Below are 25753 nucleotides of genomic sequence, written 5' to 3'. Positions count from 1 at the left end.
AGATTCTATGTATTCTGGTGCTTTAAAGTAATTTGTATTTGTTTTTACTTTTGGCTGAATTTGACCATGGTTTGCTAAAGCTTATCAAAGATTCTAAATGACAACTACACACACACAAACACACAACTTACCAAAAAGTGAACAGAAGTGTTCTCTGTCTGGTAAACACAACTCTTCACCCACCCTAGGGTTCAAATTCAAGACACCTCCTTCACGTGACCTCAGAGGCATCGCTCTGTCTGCATTCTCTGAAACTCACAGGCTGCTTCTTGGCAAATGCCTCTTCTGGATTCTTCTCTGACCAACACCCCCCACCCCCACCCGTGTTGAGAGTAAGGCAGGGCTCAGCCCCTTAACCCCTTCTCTTCCCAACTCATGGTATTATTACAGTAAATACTTTCTGTTGGATAACGACTCCCACAAGCATATATCTCTAGTCCTGATCTTTCTCTAAAGCTCCAGATTTTAATATCCAGTTGTCAAGTCAACACCTACATTTGCTTATCTAATAGGCATCTCAAACTTCCTACATCTACAAGACAACTCTGGGCTTTTAGACCTCCCCACAGCTTCCTTCTTGCCCCAGTCTCTGTTAAGACACTACAGTGCAACCCCACTGATTATGCCAAAAACCCAGTTGTCATCCTTCATCCCCCCTCCCACCCCAATAGCCACTCCTAAAGAGGAAAGAGGCTACCTTCAAAATACTTAATACATCCCAAACCCAGCTGCTTCTCACCTTCACTATTACCCCAAGTACAAGTCACTACTGTCTCTCTGCTGAACCAAGTGAGCAAATCATTAGCCTCTTTTCATAGCCTCCTTTCAATACATTCTCCACAAAGTGACCAAAATGATCCTTCTGAACGTGTCCCCTCGTGCAAATCTTCTCCCAAAGCTCTGTATGGCCTCTCATCACACTTAGGAGGAAACACAGACCCACCAATCTAGAACAACAATTAGCAACAGGTTAGCCTTTGTGCTAAACCTGAGAAGTATCTTCAAAAGGCAAGGGAGCTCTCACTGTGGCCCCCCAAAGAGATGATATGGTCTAAACTAAATAGTCAACCTGGGCTTCTCTGGTAGCTCAGTGATGAAGAACCCGCCTGCCAATTCAGGAAGACACAGGAGACGTGAGTTCCATCCCGGGTCGGGAAGATCCCCTGCAGAAGGAAATGGCAACCCACTCCAGTATTCTTGCCTGGGGAATTCCATGGATAGAGGAGCCTGGAGGGCTATAAATAATGGGGTCGCAAAGTGTCGGACACCACTGACAAAAAGTCAACTCTGAGACAGAGTGGAAGAATCCTTGAAAATAAATGACCATCCATTCCTAAATCAGTATGGGGAACTCCCTGGTGGGCCAATGGCTACAACTTGTCACTTTTCACTGCCAAGGGCCCAGGTTCAATCCCTGGTCAGAGAACCAGGATCCCCAAGCCGTGTGGCATGATTTAAAAAGAAATTAAATAAAACCTAAATCAATAGGTTTAGCCTATGTCTTCAAACAAAATATTCTCCATCTCTTCACCACCCATTGTTATTATTTAGTCACCAGTGAAGTGAAAGTGAAGTCGCTCAGTTGTGTCCGACTCTGCGACCTCGTGGACTGCAGCCTCCCAGGCTCCTCTGTCTATGGGATTTTCCAGGCAAGAGTACTGGAGTGGGTTGCCATTTCCTTCTCCAGAGGATCTTCCCAAGTCAGGGATAGAACCCAGATCTCCTGCATTGCAGGCGGACACTTTACCCTCTAAGCTACCAGGGAAGCCTTATTTAGTCACTAAGTCATGTCCAACTCTTTGTGACCCCATGGATTTCCCAGGCAAAGAATACTGGAGGGGTTTGCCATTTCTTTCTCCAGGGGATCTTCCTGACTCAAGAACAGAACTTACAACTCCTGGTGTTCACTGCTGAACCACCAGGGAAGCCCCTTCACCATTCAGTCCTCCACAACTACCTGTAGGCTGGGAGGAAAAAGGTGTGCTTGGCCTTTAAACGAGTGATTGTCAAGGGATACAGGTTTCACCTTAAATTAAAAATAGAAGTCTCTAAAATAACGATTAAGTTTTGGATAGTTCATACCCAAACAAAAACCAGCTACCTTTCTGAAAAGTCTTCTGTGTCTCACTTTGAGACTGAAGCTTCTCCAAGCTCACGTGACTTCAACATAAAATGCACACCATACATATCCAAAGAGTTATGAGTAAGCGTGTTAAATAATCCTCCCAGAAACTTCCATTTAAAATGTACAGGTCTTTGTCTCAATGATCTGTTGTCTGCAAGTTTTCAGACAATCCTCAGCTTTGTGTTCCCGGGGCCGTATAGGAAACAAGGCCCGTTACTGTTTCCATTCCTCAAAACTACTGCGACTAACATTAAATACAAAGTATTTTCTTGCAAATGAGAAACATCAAGAAATACATCTCACCAGCCCAGCCTCAAAAAGATAGCCTCCCTTATTTCCCATTTTCTAGGGTTTTGAAGCAGTCAGTCACTAACACTGCCACCTCCCCCTACTCGAGTCAGCAGGAGAACACTCGCCCTCCCTACACTTTTCACACCTGTCTTCAGACACACACCCTCCCACTTGACTGCTCCTTTCCAGATCTTCTCCTGGCAGCAGGAAGGCAGCAGTGGCTCTGTGCCATTGACTCTCTCCTTTTTTATATTGGGACTATTTTTAGGGCAGCAGCCCCTCTCTGATTCTGGACTTGGCCCTGGATCATCACGAGGCCAAGTCCTTAGAGAGAAATCCTGCAGAAGGCAGGCAAGTCTCAGGAGGATTAGCGGACACTCCTCTGCTGACGCAGCAAGAATCTAAGGGCCCTGCAAAGGTGAATGCCCTCCAAGGATATCGGGGCCATAACCTTTACAGTCCAACCCTCCCCAACACTGCCTTCAGTTGGCCTGACCAAAGCTGGGGCTCCTTTTCCCCAAACATGCAACCCATAATGCCCACTATTTCATCAGGTTAAAAAGAAAAAGAAGAAGAAAGGCTGAAAGATCTCCTACTCTTATGAGAATTTTAACACATGTGCCAGGAAAAAAATTTTTTTTTTTTACATCTTTTGGCCACGCCATGAAGCGAGCGGGATCTTTGTTTCCTGACCAGGGATCATATTGTCACCTTCCGCAGTGGAAGCATGGTGTCTTAACCACTGGACCACCAGGAAAGTCCCTGTGCCAGGAAGTTTTTAACTCAGTGACGATTTTTTTTTCCTGAAATAATCACTTCCAGCAAGCAGCAAGTTGGAGATTTTAGATTTGTGTAACACCCTTGGGAACAGGTAGGTATTGATAAAAATATTCTAAGAAAGTTTTAGTCACTTTTCAAAAAAAGAATCGCATACCAAGACACAGTAAGTTAAATATCCCTTTGCACTATTTATAAAAATAACCATATACTATAACTTCTGTAATTGGAACAGAGCTACCAGAAACACTAAATATATCTGATGATTAAAGACTGCACCATTTACTACTACAGCTCTGTAAAAGACAGCTACGGTAACATGAGTTTCAAGCCAAGTGTTTGGTTGGTTTTTCCATCTCACTGCTAAAATGAAGCATTAAAAACCTCAAACTAGGCTTGAAGGTTTTAACAACTGAAATTTCAAGGGAGAACATATACAAAAAAACCAGGGGAAAATACGTTTCTGTATTTTACCTTGTACCTCTCCTGCAAGGACACCAGGCCTCATCAAAATTCATCTCTTTCATTCGTCCCCAACTTGGATGTTCTAAAGAAATGTGTTTTCTGAATCCACAATGTTAAATATTTGCTCTTCAAATTTCTACTGATAACATTAAATGAAGACCTCATGAAAATGTTAAGAATAGCATGTTAGGCTCTAGTATTTGAGAAGACAACAGGGCAGCCTGACACTGAGCTGCAGATCCAGGGAAGAAAGAAGGGTCAGTCGAGGGTCCTGGCTGTGGCACTTAGCATCCACTTACTGGGGGTCTCCAGCCCTACAGGTGAGCACCCTCCCCTCCTGCAGTCCCAGGATGGCTGAATGCGGGAATTCACCAGGAGAACAAAGGAATACAACATGAACCTCAGGACGTGAGAAACCCAGCCAGGTCCCTCCTTTACTCTCATAAGCAGAACAAAACTTCACTGCTCCACAACTGGCTACTTTTGGCATTTCTCAGATAGGAGTATAGAGGGAGCCTATTCTTAGACTCTGTCCTCCAGAAACTTGGAAAAATAAACAGTGTAATTGAAAAAGAAAACAAACATTGAATATGCATATTGTTGCACTAAAGGCTTCCCAAGTGTCTCAGAGGTAAAGAATCCACCTGTCAATGTAGGAGATGTGAGAGAGATGAGTGTGATCTCCGGGTCAGGAAGGTCCTCTGGTAGAGGAAATGGCAACCCCTCCAGTATTCTTGCCTGGAGAATCCCATGGACAGAGAAGAAGCCTGGGAGGTTACAGTTCACGGGCTTGCAATAGAGTCAGACACAACTTAGCGACTTAACAACAGCAAATTGTTGTCCTATAGAAGTACTTGGAAATTCACAGATTTGACTCTGTTTAGCTTTATATTCCTTCTTTTTTTTTTTTTTTTAGCTTTATATTTCTAAAGCGAACTGTTTAATACCAAGTCTTCAGCTCCATGAAAATGGTCCAAATTTGGCTCTCAACTGAATGACAGCCTGACCGATTGTGACAGCCTTTAAAATCATCAGTACATGAGAGTCAGTCGAGACAGAAACCTCTCAATAAGTATCCTCAGCAATCAATTCTCAGCAGATATTATTCAATAATATAACTCCAGCCTCAATGGCAACCCATAACTCAGTTGTGGCCAACATGCTGTAAACTGACTGGGGCCAAGACCCCTGCTTCCCTTTTCACAGACCCGTGATGGCAAGACAGGCTGGCTTGGAGTTGAAAAGGCAGAGATGGAGGTAGTGAAGATTTGCACTTAAAAGCAGGAGCGGATTCCTAGAGAAATGGCAACCCACTTCAGTATTCTTGCCTGGGAAAATCCCACGGACAGAGGAACCTGGCAGGCTACAGTCCATGGCATGACAAAGAGTTGGGGACACAACTAATCATGCAATTGAACAACAGGTAATCAGGTAATTGAACAACACACAATCAGGCAGACTGTGATTTGGGGAAACACCTCTTGACGGAAATGTGACCTAAAATGGAGAGTGCAGTGACCTAGCAATATGGAATACAGAGTTTTGTAAGAAATTAAAATTCGTGCATAGACTAATAGGTACAAATGTGCAAACAATGAAGTCCGTGGTTAAAGGAAGAAAGAAAAAATAAAAATAGGAGAGGACTGCTCCACAAAACAGTATTTGTGAAATTCAACATTCCAATTTAAGTGAAGAATTCCACTATCTACTCATGCCTTTCTCCAAGTGACTGTAACCGTCTGTATAAAATATTTTAATCAGAATTACATAAAATAACACCACGCTTTGGGGATACTAACTTCCTAGTTTAACTGTTGTAAACAAAAGGGCAGTATAGTTGAACTTAATCCACATTTACAGTTGAGACTAATTCTGTCCCCCACAATTATATAAATGTAAGATATTTTAGTTAGCAATCTAAACCTTAACCAATTTCCTTACAATATTTTCTTACTATTAGAGACTTTCAAGCATGAAATATTTCTTATGTGATTTTTATTATATTCAAAAGCCTCCAACTAGCTACAAAAAAATAAAAGAACCCATATACAAGGGTACTAGAACAGTCCTAAGTACTAAGTGAGGGTCAGTTACTTCATGCATCATCCTGCCAGTTTCCTCATCCCAGCTATCAAGTGACTTTTTACTAAAAGAGCTGTCGTTCATTCAACAAAATGCATTACTCGCCTACCATGCACCAGCTGCTCTGCTAGGGTCACGATGGTGAAGACAGTCCCTGTTCTTGAAGCAAAGGACAAATAAATAATTACAAAAATTGCAGGGGACTTCCCTGATGGTCCAGTGGTCAAGACTCTGCGCTTCCACTGCAAGGGGCCTGGGTTCGATCCCTGGTTGGGGAACTAAGATGTTACACGGCTCAGCCAAACAGTAAAAACATTTTCTAAAAACTGCAAAATGACACAGCCTGAGGGAACCTGGAGGATGGGCTCCGCTGATGCCGACATGGAGGGCATGGTTAAGTGTGGAGAAGGGGAAGCTTGGGCTGAAGATAAGGAACAGGTCAGCAAGTGCTGGCTGACCTTTCAGATTTCATGGACAAGTGAAAATTTCCTCTCTGAAGATCTGGAGAGAAAACGTGGGGAAACCAGCTTTAAATTTTGCCTCTAAAGACACTTCAGACAAAGTAACGTTTTACTACTACCAACACATTATTAAAGGACATTTTAACACCAAAATGAAGACTTTTAGACTATATGAATTAGCTTGATGAAAATCTCAGTATGTCCCTTTTTTTTTTTTCCACTTCATCATTTCATAGGAGACATTTTGTCCCCAAGCACACCTGGTTCATAAATCCTCACCTGGCACCTCTGAGCCCAGTGAAAAAGGCAGCAAGGAAGAAGAAGGAGGGTGCCTGCTGGGCCACAGGCAGCCAACGCCCCCTCTCCAAGATGACCGAAGAGGAGGACAAGAGAGAGACTCATGCAAAAGAAACTGCAGAGACAGCCAGTGGATCAGAAAGGCCTGGGAGCTCTCGAAGAAGGGTCAATGTATGCCTCAGCCTTCCACTGGAAGCCCATACAGAGACCAAGAAGCTGGCACACACACAAAAGCCCCGTGGGCTCCACGCAGCCAGAGGCATCTCAAGACTGTCCCTGATGAGATGCTTCTGCAGAGACCAAGAGCTTGGCAGGAGGACCTGGACCAGACAGCCTCCCCTGTTGCTATGACGGCATGATGCTGTAACACCCCTCCAGGACCAGGAACCATCCCAGAAGCGGGTGTACTGAGGAGGGAGGAAAACGATCCTAGAGAAAGCAGCCCTGGAGAGAATGCCTGCACTGACCAAACATAATTCCTGAAGTTAGGGCTACATTTCATCACTGGCATCTATGCTAATGATGGGAATGGCTCATCTTCAGGAACACAGAAGAACACATGAGAGAATTCCATTCAGACCGGTACACATCCCACAGTTCAGATCACTCAGGGACTCACCCACCTCAAGCCAGCGCAGACTGTTTTGTATCAGGGATGCACTTTTCAGAAAGAAAATCAAAATAGAACTGTTTAAAGACTCTCTTCAAATAAAATGACAAGCATTGTGGAATGAGGCTGACCTAACAGCTGAAAAATGGAGGCTTTTGAATGTCAGAAGACGTGAGACAGAAAAGGCTGTGTAAACACAGTATTCAGCACACCGAGAAACAGACAGGTGGGGACTGCTTCTCCCTGACACAATGTCAAGTCCTTCTTGTCCGCCCACAGCCAGCCAGTGTCTGCGGCCAGGCTGGGGGAGACGCAGCTACCTCTTCCGTGGTTCAAGATAACACACCAGTGCACAGCACTTGAAAGTCCTCAACGTGTTCTCATAGTCATCCGCCCAGCTGATAGCCCCGTGGGTCAGACAGGTCCCATGACAGTCACCTCTTTCCCACCCCGAGCCTTTTCAGATGTTAAATCTGATACGTCCAGTCATCCAGTACCTTGCCCAAGAAACAGAGTTAATAAATAGCAATGGACATTAAAGCCAGTCCAAATGTGTCCTCAATCTCTTTCCAAACTCTCCTTTTCACAGTAATAAAATCAACTAACTTTTATGGATGTGTGAGTTGGACCATAAAGAAGGCTGAACACCAAAGAACTGATACTTTGGAACTGTGGTGCTGGAGAAGGTTCTTGAGAGTTCCTTGGACAAGAGATCAAACCAATCAACCCTAAAGGAAATCAATCCTCGATGTTCATTGGAAGGACTGATGCTGAAGCTCCAGTACTGTGGATACCTGATACGAAGAGCTGACTCGCTGGAAGACACCCTGATGCTAGGAAAGACTGAAGGCAGGAGAAGAAGGGGTGGCAGAGGATGAGATGGCTGGATGGCATCGACTCAATGGACATGAGTTTGAGCAAACTCCAGGAGATGGTGAAGGACAGGGAAGCCTGGCTTGCTGAAGTCCTTGAGGTCGCAAAGAGTCAGACACAACTGAGCGACTGAACAACAACTAACAAATGCAGCTACAGACCCATAGCTGCCTGGAACAGGAGGCAGGCAGTGTTCATAGAGAGCGCCCACATTTACCCAGTAACTGGGTTACCTACCTCGAGCAAGCTGAAAATAATCTTGGCCACATTTTCCTCATCTGTAAAAACTGATGCAACAAGAATATTCCATCTTTTAGGACTGTTGAAAGAATTCTGTGAACGTTTTAGAAACTTTCTAACTCACACACAATCGTTAGCTGCTATTGTTATAACATTAACAATCTTGTAAAACAAGCATTATTATAGTCCTCACTTTACTAGTGACCAAAGCTTAGCAACTTGTTCACATGGTTGAAAGAACTTTCTGGGAGTGATGGACACGTTCTCTACCTTGATTACTATTGGCTACACAAGTGTGTACCTGTCAAAACTCATAATTGTGCACTGAAGCTAAATGCATTTCAGGGTACTTAATTTTATCCCAATTAAAATTTTTTTTCACAGATGACATGGCTAACAAACAGCAGTAGGTATTCCAGAACACATCCATTCATTCAGGTTGGAACAGAAGTGTTCCCCTGGTTCTTATTCTATAATCCACTTTCCAACTAATCCTTCCTACCCAATTGAAAACCTGAATGCTGACTATACCCACAGCCATTTCTGTCTGATCTCGTGGACATCAAACCTGCTCTACTTATGTAGCTACATGAAAAAGAAAGGAATTAGAACATTCTTTGACACCATACACAAAAATAAACTCAAAATGCATTAAAGACCTACATGTAAGACCTGATACAATAAAACTCTTAGAGAAAAACAGGCAGAACATGGACATAAATTGCAGCCATATCATTGATCTACCTCCCAGAGTAATGGAAATAAAACCCCAAACAAACAAACGAGATCTAATTATACTCAAAATCTTTTGTACTGCAAAGAAAACTATAAACAAAATGAAAAGACAACTCATAGAATGAGGGAAACTATTTGCAAACAATATGACTGATAAGGGATTAGTCTCCAAAATTTACAAACATCTCATGTAGCTTATTAAAAAAAAAAAAAAAATGGGCGGAAGACCTAAATAGACATTTCTCCAAAGAAGATATACAGATAGCTGAAAGGCACATGAAAAGATGCTCAACACTGCTAATTATTAGAGAAATGCAATCAAAACTACAAAGAGAGTATCACCTCACACCAGTTAGATCATCAAAAAATCTGCAAACAATAAATGCTGTTTATTTATTCCTTTTCTCCACCCTCCTTCACTATTGGTGGGAATGTAAATTGGTACAGCCACTATGGAGAAGAGTATGGAGGTTCCTTAAAAAAAAACTGAAAATAGAGCTACCGTATGATCCAACAATCTCACTCTTGAGCATATATCCAGAGAAAAACATGGATAATGGTAAAAGGATGCATGCACCCCAGTTTTCACTGCAGCACTATTTACAATATCCAAGACATAGAAGCAACCTAAATGCCCATCAACAGGTGAATGAATAAAGAAGATGTGGTACCTATATGCAATGGAATATTACTTGGCCATTAAAAAGAATAAAATCACGCCATTTGCAGCAATATGGATGGATCTGGAGATTATCATACTGAGTGAAGTAAGTCAGTAAAAAACAAACATCATATGATATCACACAGTTGCAGAGTCTAAAAAAAAAAGATACAAATAAACTTACTAACAAAACAGCAACAAATTCAGACTTAGAAAACAAACCTAAGGTTATCAGGGAAGAAAGGTAGGGGAACAGATAGACAGAGTTTGGGATCAACATGTATATACTGCTATATTTAAAATAAAATGCCTTTCCATGGGGGGAAAATGATGCTTTTCCTGGTTCTTCTTCTATAATCCACTCTCCAATTAACCCTTCCTATCCGACTGAAAACTTGAATGCTACTTGAATAGAATTTATATCCTACTGTTGCATGTAAACTGTATAAAACTTAATTATGCTGAATTGGTTTATAGTGCTTTTCAGGTCTACTATATCCTTCTACTTTTCTGCATATTCATTTTATTAAGTTTTGAATTTGATATCGAAACTCCACTAAATATCTTAATTTATTTACTTTAAAAAATAATTGTAATATACAGTAGAACTATATGTAGCTTTGTTTGGCATTTTCCAAGTCTTCTGTAAATATGTTATACTTTCATAATTTAAAAAATGAAAAAGAGGGGAAAAAAATGAATGCTGACAACACCCCCTACCCTTTTGGTCTGATCTCACGGACATCAAATCTGGTCTATACTTATTCCGATATTTACATTTTACTGTTAACTTCCCACCATATTACATAGACGCCCTAGAGGAGGAATTCTCTGGCAATGACCCTACAGGGCATTACAGGTCTAGACCTCAGCAGTCACCTTGAAAATGCAAGTCAGGCCCATGTACTAGGTGCCTATAACCCAAATCAACAGGTCCCCAAGAATCTAAAATATCAACTCTCAGTCTAAGTCAGCATTTCTTCAACATTTTTGGGGGGGTCAACTGATCAATGCAAAGAAATAGAGGAAGACAATAGAATGGGAAAAACTGGAGATCTCTTCAAGAAAATTAGAGATACCAAGGGAACATTTCATGCAAAGATGGGCTCAACAAAGGATGGAAATGGTACAGACCTAACAGAAGCAGAAGATATTAAAAAGAAGTGGCAAGAATACACGGAAGAACTATACAAAAAAGATCTTGATGACCCAGATAACCACGATGGTGTGATCACTCACCTAGAGCCAGACATCCTGGAATGTGAAGTCAAGTGGGCCTTAGAAAGCATCACTACGAACAAAGCTAGTGGAGGTGATGGAATGCCAGTGGAGCTATTTCAAATCCTGAAAGATGATGCTGTGAAAGTGCTGCACTCAATATGCCAGCAAATTTGGAAAACTCAGCAGTGGCCACAGGACTGGAAGAGGTCAGTTTTCATTCCAATCCCAAAGAAAGGAAATGCCAAAGAATGCTCAAACTACCGCACAATTGCACTCATCTCACACACTAGCAAAGTAATGCTTAAAATTTTCCAAGCTAGGCTTCAGCAATACGTAAACCATGAACTTCCAGATGGTCAAGCTGGTTTTAGAAAAGGCAGAGGAACCAGAGATCAAATTACCAACATCTGCTGGATCATTGAAAAAACAAGAGAGTTCCAGAAAAACATCTATTTCTGCTTAACTGACTGTGCCAAAGCCTTTGACTGTGTGGATCACAATAAACTGTGGAAAATTCTGAAAGAGATGGGAATACCAGACCACCTGACCTGCCTCCTGAGAAATCTGTATGCAGGACAGGAAGCAACAGTTAGAACTGGACATGGAACAACAGACTGGTTCCAAATAGGAAAAGGAGTCCGTCAAGGCTGTATATTGTCACCCTGCTTTTTTAACTTCTGTGCAAAGTACATCATGAGAAACGCTGGGCTGGAGAAAGCACAAGCTAGAATCAAGATTTCCGGGAGAAATATCAATAATCTCAGATATGCAGATGACACCACCCTGTTGACAGAAAGTGAAGAAGGACTAAAGAGCCTCTTGATAAGAGGAGAGTGAAAAATTTGGCTTAAAGCTCAACATTCAGAAAACTAAGATCATGGCATCTGGTCCCATCACTTTATGGCAAATAGGTGGGGAAACAGTGGCTGATTTTATTTTTCTGGGTTCCAAAATAACTGCAGATGGTGATTGCAGCCATGAAATTAAAAGATGCTTACTCCTTGGAAGGAAAGTTATGACCAACCTAGGCAGCATACTAAAAAGCAGAGACAATACTTTGCCAACAAAGGCCCATCTAGTCAAGGCTATGGTTTTTCCTGTGGTCATGTATGGATGTGAGAGTTGGACTATAAAGAAAGCTGAGCACCGAAGAATTGATGCTTTTGAACCGTGGTGTTGGAGAAGATTCTTGAGAGTCCCTTGGACTGCAAGGAGATTCAGATCCTAAAGGAGATCAGTCCTGGGTGTTCATTGGAAGGACTGATGTTGAAGCTGAAACTCCAATACTTTGGCCACCTCATGCGAAGAGCTGACTCACTGGAAGAGACCCTGATGCTGGGAAAGATTGAAGGCAGGAGGAGAAGGGGACAACAGAGGATGAGATGGTTGGATGGCATCACCAACTCAAAGGACATGAGTTTGAGTAAACTCCGGGAGTTGGTGATAGACAGGGAGGCCTGGGGTGCTGTGGTGCATGGGGTTGCAAAGAGTCGGACATGACTGAGCGACTGAACTGAATTGAACTAAATATAAGGCACTCTTCTAAGTATTCCTGTTAAGGGAAGTAAATGAAGTTAAATTCTCGGTTTGTGGCTATTTCATTATAGTGATAACTTTCAGAATCCCATCAAAAAGTGAGCCTTTTCATCAAAATCAGTGAAACGAGTCAAAACAATAAGCCAATTTCACAGGAGCAATGAGCCAGCACAGAAAGGGCTGTCTCTACGAAAGTAACTAAAATCAAACCACCACTTACACACAGTGCCTATCAAGGGCCACTGGCAAGGTTTGTACAACTGAGCTGGAGAAATGATTTGATGTAAAAACTCTGCAGTCCTTTTGTTTTTAAATTATGTATAGCTATTAAAGAAATTACCACCAGAAAATTGCACAGGTTGTTTCTGGGAAATAAGGACAGACCAGGTACACAGGGCAGAGTCCAAAACTAAAATAATTATCTTTTCCTCAAAGTGTTAAATGAGGGACTTCCCTGATGGTCCAGTGGTTAAGACTCCACACTCAATGCAAGGTTCGCAGGTTCAATTCCTAGTCAGGGAACTAAGATCCCATGTGCAATGCAGTGCAGGAAAAAAATTAACTAATTTTAAAAATGGTACTTCCCTGGAAGTCCAGTGGCTACGAAGCCACACTCCCATCACAGCAGGCACAGGTTCAATCCCTGGTCAGGGAACTAAGATCCCACATGCCAAGGAGTCAAAAAAATTAAAAACTAAGTATCAAATGACCATGAATAGGGACTTGTTTAGAATCTTTCAGACACTTGCCATATCTCTTCAAAGTTCACTTGGCAAAAAGGAAATAATTTTCCATCTGAATCATGCCAAGACCAATTGAAAAATGCCATTATGTGTGCACAGTTACGCAAGTCGGCACCTTACAAGTCGCTATCTTCCAACCTACATTAAATATCAGCTTCCTGTAGCCTTTACTGGGAATGATAATGTGTGGTGAGCTTTCCACTAGCAAATAAGAGTGTTTAAATAGAACGTCCCGTATATACACATCTAACTCACAGGGGCGGCCTGGGATGAGCCAGCCTCCCTGAAGGAGCCTACTCTCCAAGTCCTAACACCAGGCATTCTTTGGAAGTCACTTTGGTAATAAGAACTGTTGACCTTTAGGGCTAGAAACCCTGGCTGATATCCAAGGTGAAACTGTGGTTTTATGGGACATTCTCTTCCCGGTTCTGACTGACAACAGGCCTTACCTCCTAGTTAAATTTCTATCTGGGATTAACTCCATCTGCCCAAGAATTACTTGCCTCCAAATAGCTTAAAATAAGGAAATAAGATTCAAAATTTCCATGAGGGGGAAAAACTTTTCAGAAAAACAAATATTGGACATCCCTGGTGGTCCAGTGATTAAGACTTCACCTTTCAATGCAAGGGGTGGCAGTTCCTGGCTGGGAAGCTAAGATCCCTCATGCTTTGAGACCAAAAAATAAAATAAAAACAGAAGAAATACTATAATAAATTTAATAATGACTTAAAAAAATATTAGTCCCTATTCAACGTGCATGAACTTGCATTACTATCTGTAAAATGGGTATACTTTACACTGTATTGTTGTACAGTCAAATGATTCAGATGATCGTTCAAAGGAACATAATTAGGTTCTTTTTTTAAAAAGCAGCCTGAAAACTATAAATTCTTATAGAAATGTGATCTAGTGTGGTAATAACCTGCAACTGTAAATTCTCCATTTGTGCTATTAATCAGAATGGCTTACAAGACTTAACATTCTGTTTTATGTTCTGTGGCTAGAAAATGGAAGAACAAATCATAATTCTAAGCTATGTCATCTAAAATTTTACATATCCAAACTACCATGTGCCTTTGATCCCATTTCAGCAGCAGTGTGAAGAAAATGCTAGCAACAGTAATGCATTACTCCTTACAACGTTAGCAGTAGCCAAGTAGCAGTATCATATGTGGAGCAGGGAATGCACCAGGAGGGAAGACCAGGTCCCAGTCCTGGTTCCGTAACTTACTCATCATAACACAAAACACTGATGCGAAGAGTTCCGCGTCTCGATTTCCTCAGGGATAAAACAGAGCTCCGATCACATGCCTTGTCCACCTCACAGGGTGGATGTGATAACTGAATGAAAACGTCTTTAATATCACACCTACAAGCTACTTTCCGAAAACATATGGCATTTTATTTCACTTTTCTGAAAGATGAAACTTTAGCATTGCCTCAGTAATTATATATGATTGCTAACATTTTAAAACCAAAACCCTTAAACATGCCTGTCGTTGGACTAAGTAACAGGTTAAAAAGATCAGAGGGTGGCAGTACTTTAAAATCCACCAGTGCTTTTTCTGGTTCAAAGTGATGACTCAATTCTGAGTGCTTTTAGAATGTGCTGACAACTGGCAACATTATGAACAGATTTTGCGTAGATCAAAGTATCTAACTTTAAAAATGCATCTCAAATATTTAAAAAAAAAAAAAATTAGCAACTCAACTCAATGCAAACTTCCAAGAAAACAAAGAGCTGACAAAGGTGGAGTTGAAGGATAAGTCGTCTCAGCTGGTACCGGTACAAATGGACTTGTTTTAAGGAAGAGGGAAAGTTATCTCAGGCTCCTGTTTCTGGAATTTAATTCTCTACAGAGAGCCCCAGAGGATGCAAGCAACACCCCCAAAGCTGAGTGGAGAAAATGAATGAAACTTCCTAGTCATGAATTAGAAGAGGTTTAAAATAAGAAGCAAAAGAAGATTGTTAGCATTTCTTTATACCTTCCACGTATTAGGCCCTGTGGTCAGTATTATCTCCACCGTCCTGAGGAGGCAGCCAGGGTTAAAAGGCGATCGAATAACTTACTCACAGCCTCGCAGCTCAGGCACAAACCCTACTTGGTCAAGTCTGCATCCTCTCTATTACATCCCTGTACCAAATGTTCCGGGTATCAGTAACATTTTTTCCAGTTCTATAACAAAGTATGCCCCCAAGGTTTCATAAAGGACATCAGGGTGAACAAAATGTAGCTCAAGGTTGAAAAGCCTCTATTTGTTTTCCCAATTTTAATAAAAATATGAGGAAGCAGAGAAAAACAGTACCCTGGCCTGGAGGCTTCTACAAGTAGAAAATATTTTTCACCTGATTAGATACCCATAAAGTTAAAAACTTTAAATAGTCAGTGTAACAGGATATAACCAACATTTTGTAACACAGTAGTCACATCTTCAATATAAAATCACTTAAAGTGTTTCATAAAAAGAGAAACACAGGATTTTTCCTATCTCCATTCCCTTTTCATTGACTAGACCCACTCTTCTCATACTGCAATCAAAATGAATTAGTGAATCCTTCTGCATAGTTGTCATATTTAGTATCTCCGTAACATAACATCAGAACATTAAGCATTAAAAAATTAAATAGTTGAGCGTATTAAATTCAATAAGCAGCAATTCCAGTGAATGATCAAAATGTTCCACTCTGCAACAAATCTTATTAAATGTAGTAAGAGAAACAATCCCAGACTGAAAAGTCATCTAAATCCCTCTTCAAAATGTAAATACGTATTTCCCCAGAAAAGAAACAGTCCAAGTCTCTATTCATGAGAAACTGTCAACTTGGGGCTGTCTGCCCAAATGGAGAATGGAATAAAAAGGATCACAGGAGGCATTAACTCTGAGCAAGTATTTGCACGTGGGTGTGCCAGATATTCTGAGAGCAGCACCTCATAATAAGACAGCATTATAACTCTGAAGGAGCAGAAACCACACACCTTCCACTCTATTTTACCCATCAACCCTGAATATTCATTGGAAGGACTGATGCTGAAGCTCCAATACTTTGGTCATCTGATGCGAAGAGCCTACTTATTCGAAAAGACCCTGATGCTGGGAAAGATTGAAGGCGAAAGGAGAAGGGGGCAGCAGAAGATGAGATGGTCAGATAGCATCACTGACTCAATGGCTATGAATCTGAGCAAACTCCAGGAGATAGTGGAGGACAGGGGATACAGGATAGGGAAGGGGACCTTTCGTGCTGCAGTCCATGGGGTTGCAAAGAGTCACAGACATAGTGACTGAATAACAACAACCTAACGGTACAGTCCTCAGAGGGACACGAAGCCACAGGTTGAGTTGGGCTGAGAGTATCACAGTGAATGGAGGGCATGGAGCGCCAGGAGAAGACAAGGAGGAAAGTCAAGAAAAGCAGTGAGGAAATTAATATCTTGGGCTTAAAAGATCCTCTAGTAGCTATGACTAACTGAAGAAAGAATTTCAAACTCCCATGCCATCAGAGTTCAGAGCTCTGGATGATTTACTCGAGGCTACATCTGATACAGATAACTATTAAAAATACAATTTTACCCGGCATCATAAAGTTTAGCCCCTATCCTCAAGAAGCTCACAAGATGTAATAAAAAGATACAGGAAAAGGTCACTAAAAAGATTATCCAGAGGAAGTGAGTGAAATCACAGACTGTAGTGCTAAGCATCTTTTGGTAAGAAGGAAAAGAATAAGAGTGAGTAAGGATCAGGAGTGGTTAGGTAACTAAAAACGTCAAAGAAGCTTTATGTCTACCAAAATTTGGTCAGGGTAGTAAGCAGAGTTTCCGAGACCCAAGAGAACACGTCTGGGAACCTGAACACTTACCAACATTTCCAAAACAGCCCTTTTCACAATGGTGGAAGCTTTCTTGAACTGACTCCCATGAGAACTACAGCCAGTTTTGCTTTTTCCATACCAACCCGGTACAATATTTGGCCCATAGAAAGTTTTCAGTAGATGGTTTGAGGCAGAAGAAAATCAAACTTAAGATTCCAAAGGTAAGGATTGTTACTCATGTCTTTTTTCCACCACTTAACATCAAAATATAATCCTAACTATACACCATGTATAGATGGCTTAATTCTATATAGGGTCTAACTAGAGGATCCAATAAAACAGGTGCAGTTTTTCTCAGTAAATAGAAAAATGTACCCTTGGTAACCCATTTCTCCCCTTTTTTGAAGCTTATTATTTATTGGGGTTGCGCTGGGTCTCTGCTATGCTGCGGGGCTTCTGATCGCGGTGACTCCTCTCGTTGCAGAGCCGTCTCTACAGCTTGGGCTTGGTAGTTGTGGCACTCGGGCTTAGTTGCTCCACAGCACGTGGCATCCTCCTGGACCAGGGATCGAACCTGTGTCTCCTGCACTGGCAGGTGGATTCCCATCCACTATACCACCAGGGAAGTCCCTCTCTCATTTTTTTTTTTTTGTTTAATTTTAACCATGCCTAGCCCCACTTGGGATCTCAGTTCTCTGACAAGGGATCAAACTCTCAACCCCTGCATTGGGGGTTCTGAGTCCTAAACTGCCAGGGAAGTCCCTCTCCCATCTTTCTTGATTTCTTACCACCGAGGAAGATGTCCGAAGTTCTCATCTGAATTATGGACAATTTAGTTAGGTTAGGAGAAATGTACAAATACGGTTCAAATCAATATTCTACCTAGGAATGAAATGACTACAGTGTAGCTGTTTACTGTACAAGAAAAAACAGACCTTTTATATCACAAGGAGATTTAACTGGTAGTTATTCTGGTAAATAACTCGATCAACTTGACAGAGGTTGGGAAAGGGAGGGTAAGTCCACATGTGAACGTGGCCTCTTAGACTGCCTATATCTGTATCGGCTTCTATTTTTGTTCCATGAAGCTAGCCAAGGGAACTATGTTTTTAAAAGACGCAGTTTCAACTTGATATCATTAATTGTTGCCAACTATCAAGAAAATCTATGAGATAAACATAAAAGAGAATTTCTCACTTGTCACTGAACAATAAGAAACACGTCGTATGACCTGCTTATCAGAAATAAGATGAAGAAATATTGGTTTTTCCTTCAGAATTGTGATGTATGTAAATAATGTCTGAGTTAAATATTAGCAAGTCGCCAGTGCAGAAAAAGCACGGAAGACAAGCTAACAACCAACAGCCAACCATGAACATTGCCATAAACACGAGTTAAGCTACAGGTTAATTTACACAAGAGTATATATATTTTTCACCTCTCCTCCTTCCTCTTTTGATAAATGACTCTCTCCTAGAGGGGTTCCTTTCTTAATGCCAAATGAGGACACAAAATGCCCCAAAACATGTTGATTCATTGCAGAAGATTCAGATAATTATGAATGATTGGCCCTCAAACTCAACACTCATGTTTTCTTGGCATTTAATTTAAATATAAGTTGACGAGGCACAATTTAAAAGAATGATAAGGTAACCTAATGGCTTTAAAAATCCTCTCCCCAGGACTTTGCCTGGTACTCCAGGGGTTAAGAGTCTGCTTCCAATGCAGGGGACACGGGTTCGATTCCTGGCCCAGGAGGATTCCCCATGCCTCAGAGCAACTGAGCTCTTAGCCTGTATACCTAGCACCTGTACTCTGCAACTAGAGAAACCCCCGGCTCACCGCAACAAAGACCCATGCAGCCAAAAATAAATAATAGTTAAAAACAAAAAAACGGGACTCCTTAACTCAGGACTGGGCCCTTTCCCCGCTGTTCTGTTCCCAGTCCTGTCTCCTCCTTGCGCTGTGTGCATACGGTGGGTGGGGGAGCTGGCCAGGCCTGCCCTTCCACTCAGCAGTTCTTACTGAAACACAAAACCTGTACAGTTTCAGACGAAATGACACCATCTGGAAGCGCTGGGTCAGCTGAAAAGTTCACTCAGGTTTTTCTGTAAGGTAGTATGGAAAAAGCCCAAGCGAACATTTTGGCTGACCCAATAATTTTTCACGACTGTTTGCCCTTTCCCGCTTGAGAAACTCAGGACTCACTTTTCATCTTCCTTCACTGCTCACAGAAGAATGGAATCAATCCTGAAGACGTCAACGTCTCCTTAAAAGAAACTTTAACTGCCTTTAATACTACCTGTACATAGTTTAATAACTTCAAAGTGAAATAAACTTTTTTAGGTTAAAGGTAGGATGTGTGATTTTTCTTTTACTCATGTAAGTAATGTGTACACAAGAACATTTATTAATTTAGATCTGGGCCTATTGGCTATCTTTAAGTAAATACACTTTTGCTTCTCTTCGATGTGGGGCTTAAACTGAAGGCTAAGGAAAACCTACTAGTTTTAATGAACAAAGTTACTTCAGAATCAAAGATTTATATGCAAATAAGTACTTCTGCAACACTTGAATGCTATTTACTTAAGCAAAATACCACTAGGTTTAACCTTGTTTACACTGTAAGGTTGGGGAGCAAACCCTTTTTTTTTCCGCTTGATTGTATAAAAGTTAGGCATCAGGACAGTCACAAGTTGCAAAATTACTTATGGTATACAAAAATGAAGCTTCATTGTACATAGTCAAGAGTAGCCCCCAAATCTGTCATCCCCAAAATGGAAAAGTCTTTTTCATCTTGAGCCAAATGAACAAGAAAAAGTCATGCATTAAGATCATGAATAACTACCCACATAAAAGAGTAGTAACTGCCGATTTCAAAGAATATTAAAGTCATTTTAAAAAGAAACTACCATGAGGGCAATCTTTCATAAAATTGCTTAGAAATAAATTTTTAGAGGTTGCCAGTCAAACTGAGTTCCTGGTTATACTGGATATCCAACTTGGTAAGCCAACTCTGGAGAAGCCCAATCAAAGCAGGCTTTTCTGAACCACATTTCAGGTTGGCTAATGTCACACCAAACCGTTCAATCCTTCTCTTCCTGCAAGGCAAGATCACTCATCCTTGGTCCCTCTTTATATCCTGTGGAGGCCACAAGCCACTGCTGCCCAAGTACCTGCCAGCTAAAGGGCCGTGGTTGCTTCCTTCCAGACTCATGTACCTCTAGGTCTGGGCCCATTTCCAAGTGCCTCCAAACACACACACCGCATACCAATCTCACCCTCACATTCATATATGGCCCTATGGTTTATTGTTAGGCTGGAAAAGATGGGAAGTGAAAGGCAGAAACTCAGGCTTTTATGGACGGCAGTCTGAGTGAGGTCTTTTAACACCCTCAGGGTATATTACAGCTTCTATAGTAGGGAAAGGTAACTCAAGTTTCAGAAATCAGAAGGGTTTTTTCTCCCCATCTTCAAATAAAGTTTAATCTATGAGTGGTGTTAAAAATTAACTTGGAAAATTTTTCAAATTACATATACATCTTATCAGACATCAAGAAATGACTCAAATCAATAACTTGGTATGAAAAAACAAAATGGATATGAAAAGAAGAATTCTGGCAAAACACTACTGCTAAGGCGATGGCACCCCACTCCAGTACTCTTGCCTGGAAAATCCCATGGACGGAGGAGCCTGGTGAGCTGCAGTCCATGGGGTCGCTGAGTCAGACATGACTGACTTCACTTTCACTTTTCACTTTCATGCACTGGAGAAGGAAATGGCAACCCACTCCAGTGTTCTTGCCTGGAGAACCCCAGGGATGGCGGAGCCTGGTGGGCTGCCGTCTATGGGGTCGCACAGAGTCGGACACGACTGAAGCGACTTAGCAGTAGCAGCAGCAGCATCAATGGATTACTGAAGATAAATGGTTGTGACCCTAGTTTACATAATCATAGAACAGATCTGAAAGGCTCATTCCCTGCAATTGAAAACTTTCCTCTCTGATTTCAAAGGGTGCTGTTCTGAATGTTACATACCATGCACAGCTCTCCCTCATCACCAGTCCACTCTGCTCTGCAACAGTCTCTACTCCAAGACATGGAGATTCCAAAACATCTGAAAATTCTGGAGGATTCTCTTAAGAGTCATCTTGCGCCAGTGTCATAAGATATATAATGCTTAGCCTATGATTCAGAAGCACTAAATGTTTTTGTTTTTGAGTAAGTCAACTGGTTTGCCTATATTAAAGTACAGAAAGAACTATAAGTCAGAACCACTATACACGTGTGCTGTTTGTCTTTATAAGACAAAGACAAAATGGAGGGAGAGATATTTGCACTACAAAAGGCAAAAGTTTACTATCAGTCTATAAAAGGCTCTTAAGAATTCAGAGAAAAATACTAATATCTCCAGGAGAAAAATTTGGCACTACATTCAATTAAAAGGGAATAAAAATGGAAAACAACTAGATTTTTTTTTATATTCAACATCATTTGGAATCAAAGAAATGAAATTTAAATACTGAGATAGCAATGTTCACCTATAAGACTGGCAAGAATTATTTTTCCTTTGCAGGATAAGTTTCCACATTAACAAGAATACAGTAACACAGATACTCTCATAGGCTGGGAACTGGTGGGAAAAAACTTTGGTAAAACTTTTTTTTTTGGAAAGCAATGATCACTCTGTATTGATGCATCTTTGGGCCACCAACTATCTTCCAGAGGACTCTATTCTAAGGAAACAGAGGAGATACATACAAAGTTTTACAAAAGTTATTTGTTGCAGCAGGCTTCCCAGGTGGCACAGTGGTCAAGAATCTGCCTGCCAGTGCAGGAGATCCATCCCTGGGCCAGAAAGATCCCCTGCAGGAGGAAACAGCAACCCACTCCAGTATTCTTCTCGCCTGGAAAATTCCATGGGCAGAGGAAACTGGCTGGCTGTCCATGGGGTGGCAAAGAGTCTGACATGACTGAGTGACTGAGCATACATGCATTTGTTGCATCAGTATATATTTAATAATAGTAACTGGAAATAAATGAGAAGTTCAACTGTAAGGTAATGGTTACATTAATTGTTACAATGTAATATTATGTAGCCAGTAATAATATATAGAACCGTAATGACATGGAAATCTTTTCACATGTTAAGTGGAGAAAAAAATCATGCAACAGTTATTAACTACAGTTACACAGTTTTGTATAAACTATAAAACTGTAATAAATAAATCTTACATGTTAACAAGTATAAAGAAAATACTGTAATTATCTTTGGATGCTGGAATTATTTAATCCTTACCCTTTTTCTGAATCTACCATTTTTTTACTGCAAGCATGCATGCGTTACTTGGAAATCAAAGCAAACCAGGCCAACAGAACAGGGCTATTAAGTGACATACTTTTTAAATGTCCAAGGCTAATAACTGCAGCTTCACTTCCAAGAAACACTGAAAGAACTCCAGCACTGCATAATCCTCTGAATTATTGATACATAATTAAAAGATGCAGCTCTTCTACAGCATTATTTGTCCATAGATATAATGCTAATCTTAAAAATAGGTAGAAAAGTTGGTGCATGTTAAATATTATATAAACAAAATTCCATTCCTAAGTATTTTTGAGTACATGTATCTAATCATTTCTTTGCATAACTTATGGAATACTGTACTTGAGGGAAAAAAATAAAACATTTTCTACATTGTAAAGCACTGTTCAAACAGGGCATCATTATATCAATTTAAATTGCCTATCATTTCCTGCCCTAATTATCCCTGAAGAAGTTTGTCTACAGAATAGCAATTTCAACTATGTAATTCCTTTCAGGGTTAACCACACACTCTTATCTGGGCATATCTACACTCTTCAAGAAGGTCAAAGGTCCCCAGGAAGGAGAGCCCCATTTTTAAAAAATTCTCCTGCCTCTTAGAGTCCCCTCCCATCTTCCCTCCAGGCCTAACAGGGCCACGCTCACCCTTCAGCCCAAGGGCTCGAGGTTTAACGTGACAATAATTGAATTCCTATCACCTGGCTAAACACAAATGCTTTCATCTCCCCTGTTTTGCCTAAGACTTGATTCAAACAAACAAAGACACCAGATTTCCTAGTACACCGAGTTCTTAAAACAAATAGTAGTTAATAGAATGTGTGAAACTTTATGCAGGCCAAGTGAAGAATTAATCTCTTCATTCCTACTCCAAAATAAATGAATCCAAGCCAAAAATCAATAAATAATATAAAAGAGCAAGTCTGAAAAAGAAGAGGGGAAAGGTTTCTTGAAGGTAGGTAAACACCTAAGTCCACCAATTACTCGAGTTAATCAGGTGACCTTAGCTGAGAGTTGGATTTTTCTAAATAGCTAGGGAAGCACATGCGAACCTCAGGAAGTAATCAGATCCAGGCGAAGGGCCTTGAGAACTGCCGCAATCCCAAGAATGCCCTATTTCCAGCCCGGATCGACCAAGCTGAGAATGGGCCCCAGCGAACCGCCCAGCGGGACGGCTGAGACCGGCGGCCCAGTAGGGTCAAGTGTCCGGTGGGCGGCTTCCGGCGGAGGACCTGTCAGTCTGCGAAACTGACTCCCCTGGGAGCTCCTTCGGTCACTTTCAAGGTGACAGCTAGGAGATCCGCATCCGTCCCTCCCTCGGTGCCGCGCTGCCCCCACGTGAGACCAGCCGTCCGCAGCCTCCGCAGCTCTCCCCCAACTCCTGCACCCGAGGTCCCAGGACGCCCCCCACCGCCCGGCCCAGATCCCCTCCGCGCCCCCGCGCATCGGCACCAACTCCGAACTCACCCGCAGCGCCGCCGAGCCGACCCCGCGCTGCGCAGCCGAGACGCCGAGCCCGGGCGCCCCCGGAGCCCCCGCAGAGGCGCGCCAGGCCCACCCGCGAGGCCCGCGTGCACTGAGGGCCGGGCGTGCACCTGGGCACCGCGGGGCTCGTCACCACCCCTGCCCCCGGCCGCACGCCGGCCGCCGCTGCAGCTGCCAGGCGGGAACCCCGAGTCCGGGGCGCCCCCGGCCTCCGCGCCTCCTCCCGGGCCGCCGGGGGTGGAGCCAGGGCGGGGAGTTGGGGAAACTTGTAAATAGGCGAGCGCGGCCGCCTGTGCCCCCTCGCCCGCCCGCCGCTCCCTCCTGGCGGCCCCAGCCTGCGCCTCGCTGCAGGAGACAAAGGCCGGGCGGCCGCCCAGGGGGCTGCGCCCCCCACCTCCCCAAGAAACCCGAAAGACGCGCGAGGCCGAACCTCCAGACGCCGGCCCCGCAGGCTCCAGGCGCTCGGCTCCGCGGACGGGCCGGCTTCCGGCTCTCGCTCCCGGGCTGAGTACCCACCCACCCCGCGCCCGCGGCGCCCGCGGCGCCCGCTCCGGCCGAGATGCACCTGTTGCCACGTGCGACGCGGGACCCGCGGCTTCTGCCCGCGCGCCTGGAGGAACCGCGGGTCCGGGACCCCAGCGGCCCACGGCGGGCGACCCGAGCTCGGCCGCGCCCCCAAACCTGGCCGGCTGCGAGCGGAGCTTACCTCCTACTCCCCTCCTGCCACCTGAGTTTTCCGCGCGAGCTCGCGGGCTTCCCGCTAGCCCTGGGGCAGGGCCGCGGGGGCAGGACGGGCTGCGGGCGGGAGAGGCAAGCGGGCAGAATTGTCTGAGCGGAGGTGGGCGAGCAACCAGCAGTGATTTTGTCGTCAGGGTCCCGACTCCAGATCCGTATTATCTTTGTGCTTCTAAGCGGTTAACTAGCTAACACCTAGTACAGGTTAAACCCAGAAGAGTTCCTAAAGACCCGCGGGGAGGCGGGGGTGGGGGAAGACGAGGCCCAACCCACTTTTCTTAAAACACAAATCGAGTCCCTTTTACTAAACTGAACAAATGTCATCCATAGCTATTAGACCCGTAAAATATTTTCCTTATCGGCCTATTTTAAATACAAAGCTTTTCCAAAGAGGCTAGTCCACCTACGAGAGATGTATTAATAACGTTATTGAATTATTAAATGTCAGACAACTTGACTTCAAATTTCTTTGAGATGTTAAATTACCTGGTTTGGATTTCCCAAAACTTTTCAAAAGAAGTGAGTTTTTTGTTTGGGTTTGGTTTTTTTTCTTGAAAATTAAGCTGATAATACTGTAATTGACAAAGTTTTCTATACTGTCAATATCAGAACAACTAATAAGATATATTGCCATTTACTGTTGTAAAGCCTTTTCATTGCACAGTATTCCATTAGTTCTTCAACAACGTCAAGTAATAAATAGGTCAGATTAGTACCTCCATTTTTCAAGTGAGGAAATGGAAGCTCAGAAAGGTCAAGCGATTTGCTCAAGGTCACACAGCTAGTGAGGGAGGGGCTAGCACAAACTAAGCTGACCTAACTTCTAATCTTTTTATTCCATTACCTGGAGGACAGTTCTTTGAGATTATTTTTAGAGATACAGCATTAAACACCATTGAATAGTTCTTCCTTATGCAAAAGCACCAAAAAAACAACACAAATTAAAACAAAGCACTAACATTTGTTTCTGCAGGTCATGAGGCAAATATGCTAATTAGCAACATGCCTCCTGCCTAAGCAGACTACTCCTAGTGTTAAACATATTATTTAATCTTTATAACCCTCATGTGACCCAGATGACTTGGTCCAACCTCCTACAGATCTATTGTGTGGCTTAGTTATATCTATAAATATAGAACCTGTTTTACTTCATTTTTCTGTGGTATAGATTGAAGGGGAAAAAAAAAAAAAAAAACCTCCTAAGTATTTAGAAGCAACTTTTATGGCCACTGAGGAATTTGAAACTTAGCTTCTAATTGCATTCACATAAAAACAGAAGTTACC

General features: G+C 42.4%; 1 protein-coding gene and 1 non-coding gene across 8 annotated transcripts in view; one reads left to right on the top strand and one right to left on the bottom strand.

Annotated features, from left to right (window-relative positions):
• Positions 1-24712, bottom strand: part of MTUS1 (microtubule associated scaffold protein 1) — a 190561-nt gene extending 165849 nt beyond the window's left edge. For 2 of the 7 annotated variants that reach the window (XM_069573315.1, XM_069573321.1), the window contains exon 1: positions 23717-24133. The gene's annotated coding sequence lies outside the window, so the exon portion shown is untranslated. The other 5 variants (XM_069573316.1, XM_069573322.1, XM_069573320.1 and 2 more) reach the window with 5 other exon arrangements.
• TRNAG-UCC (transfer RNA glycine (anticodon UCC)) lies at positions 5946-6018 on the top strand. Its single transcript has one exon. It is a non-coding gene; the product is annotated as a tRNA-Gly (tRNA).
• Positions 24713-25753: the final 1041 nt, after the last annotated feature.

This window comes from Ovis canadensis, chromosome 26 (assembly GCF_042477335.2).
Source record: "Ovis canadensis isolate MfBH-ARS-UI-01 breed Bighorn chromosome 26, ARS-UI_OviCan_v2, whole genome shotgun sequence".
In the NCBI taxonomy this organism is placed as follows: domain Eukaryota; kingdom Metazoa; phylum Chordata; class Mammalia; order Artiodactyla; family Bovidae; genus Ovis; species Ovis canadensis.
Note: the sequence above shows the minus strand (reverse complement) of the source record. Positions and strands in the feature narration are given on the sequence as shown.